Genomic DNA, 2725 nt, shown 5'->3' on the forward strand with positions numbered 1-2725 from the left:
CTGGAGATGCTCTTACAATTTAGTTTAATATCATCAATGTATGACAACTTCACCCCCTGCGGGTGCACATGTGCGAATATACCATTGAGCTGCTATGTTGGAATATTCATTTCGGTAAAAGTCTAAAGAATACTATATTTATGAATTTATGGTTGTGTTTCACTACAAAGAGCTAGAATCACCCGTTGTAAGTTTGTTGGCATATGTTTCTACAAATAGTGTGGAGGCAATTTATACATGGTTCATCTTTCATGTTGTGTAAGGACTTTTGGCTCTCAACATGGAGCCAAAATTATACATAATTTTTTTTGCGAGAAAATTTCTGATCTATTTATCAACCATCAAGGCAGTACAAATAACACTAGAGGTAAATTTCTTGCACAAGTTGAAAACAAACCTTTAAGTAAGTTTACAAAATATATGCAAAAATACGGATGTACATATGGATATATACTACATCTCTATTGTTCTTAGGTGAGCTACAAAAAATTTGATAAAATGAACAGATCATGCTTGCTGCAACTATTAATCCTCTCGATTGTTTTGTGGTTAATTTGCTTGCTGCAATTATTATTCATATTTATTCATATTGCTGCTTTTTCATGCTTTATTTTTAAATTTTAAAAATGAACAATTAATCTAAAGAATGAATTAACAATCAAAAGTTAGTTGTTCAGATAGATCAATTTACTTGAAATCATAACTCATATCACCATCAAATGATCCATGTTTTTTTAACACCAGTGACCGTCATCCAACAACATGGTCCTTGATCCAATAGATTCATATGAACCATGCCTTCTCCCGTTGCAACGCACGGGCATTTGTACTAGTGAATCTCAAAGACATGACAACATCCAATGGCTCTGGATTTAGATGTGAGGTAGCTATTTCATATCTAGATGTGAAATAGCAAATCCGATTTACTAATTACACGTCTACCACAAGGATTCAAGCAGCCGTACGTGTGTGCTCATCACCGTCACAAGAGATCACCACCACGCTCACCTAGACACCAACGTGATGATGGCACCGTACATGCCACACGAGGTCATCGTGTTGCACATCCTGCCCCGTATCCCCTTGAGGTCCCTGCTACGTTTCATGTGTGTTTGCAAGGCATGGCGTGACACCATCAGCAATGATGATTCCGTCCACCACGCATACCTCCGTCTCTAAACCATGTCCGTGCTCATTGCGCCTATGATCAGAAAAAACAGCGGCGGTCTGGGTCCAAAGATGTGATCATCGCCGGCCTGTACTGATGGAATCACGAGAGCCGGCCAGCCACTCGTCCTAGTTCTTCCCCGGCAAGAGAGAGGCACACGATCTCGCGCACTGTGACGGCCTGGTGCTGGTGCCATCTGATGCCTTGGTCCGCGTGCGCAACCCGGTGACACGGCGCGCCGTCTCACTTCCTCCAAGCCTGCACGTTGTCGAGCCACATCGACTCCCACTCTGCTTCCAAGGCTATCAGGTGTTCGGCCTCTGCCATGCCCCTTGCTCCAACGCCTATAAGGTTGCTTGATTCTTCTACCGATTCTTGGAGTCCGCGTCCGACGGGGATGATTTCTACTATGCTCTCTGGATGGAGGTGCTCACTATCGAAAAGGACAAACAGTGGCGTGAGACGGTGGTGCCACCGCCATAACCTATCATGGCAGGACGAACAACGACCTTCTACAAGGGCTCCTTGCTCTGGACAGTCAAAGAGTCGGTTCTTGCCAACAACGCTCCAGTTTCATTCGCTGTAACTTTGAGTATGAGTCCTTCACGTCACGGCGTCACCACCTCCTTGTGGCCCAAGGCTAGACTACGTAGCATCCAGCTTGGCCGAGCTGCACGGAGAATTGTGCCTATGTGTGCCTCACCAAGGAATCCGCTACACATCGTTGGAGATGTGGATGTGCAGCGATCTCGGCCACAGCGATGAACCACCACGATGGGACCGGCGTTATTTCATTGACTCTGCTGCCACGTTCTACGAGCAACGATATTTTCGTCTGATCGGTGTGCTTGATGATGAGATAGTGTTCGAAGCCGGATCCGACCATCTCATGTGCTATGACTGCCGGAGTGAAGAAGTTGTATTGAAGGGTAGAGTTCTCATGAAGAACATAACACTACCAGAAACTGATATTTTTCTGTGAGCCCCGAACCGACAGGAAAATAGGATGTACCGACAGGAAAAGTATTTCCTGTCGGCCCCCCGTCAGGGTTAGCCGTCAGGGATAGCTTGACAGGGAAAATAAACTATGCCTGTCGGCCAACCGACAGGAACTATATTCCTGTCGGGTTTTCTCATTTCCCTGACGGGTTTGGCCCTACAGGGTTATATAGGCGTCAGATTTGGCAAACCAGGGAAATAGTATATCCCTGTCATACATAACCGTCAGAAAAAGAAGAAACCAAAAAAACAAAAAAAATATCAATGGTTTTATACATAACTATTCCATAACTCAGAATATTTATAACATAGAAACATCACTATCAATTGTTTCCATCAACCAGAGATACAAATTCACATGTCTTCGGATACAGTTCCATAGAATTTACGTACATGAATCGAAGGTCAATGGAAACAGAGGTGCAACATCTAAAAACACACAAGTGCATCAACTAAATATACACAAGAGAGACCTCATTTTCTATAATCTTTAGTTGCAGCTTAAGTTGCAATCTTCCCTTCAAGGTTACCCTGCAGTGGACATTTAATAGAACTTGT

This window comes from Triticum dicoccoides, chromosome 5A, assembly GCF_002162155.2.
Source record: "Triticum dicoccoides isolate Atlit2015 ecotype Zavitan chromosome 5A, WEW_v2.0, whole genome shotgun sequence".
In the NCBI taxonomy this organism is placed as follows: Eukaryota; Viridiplantae; Streptophyta; class Magnoliopsida; order Poales; family Poaceae; genus Triticum; species Triticum dicoccoides.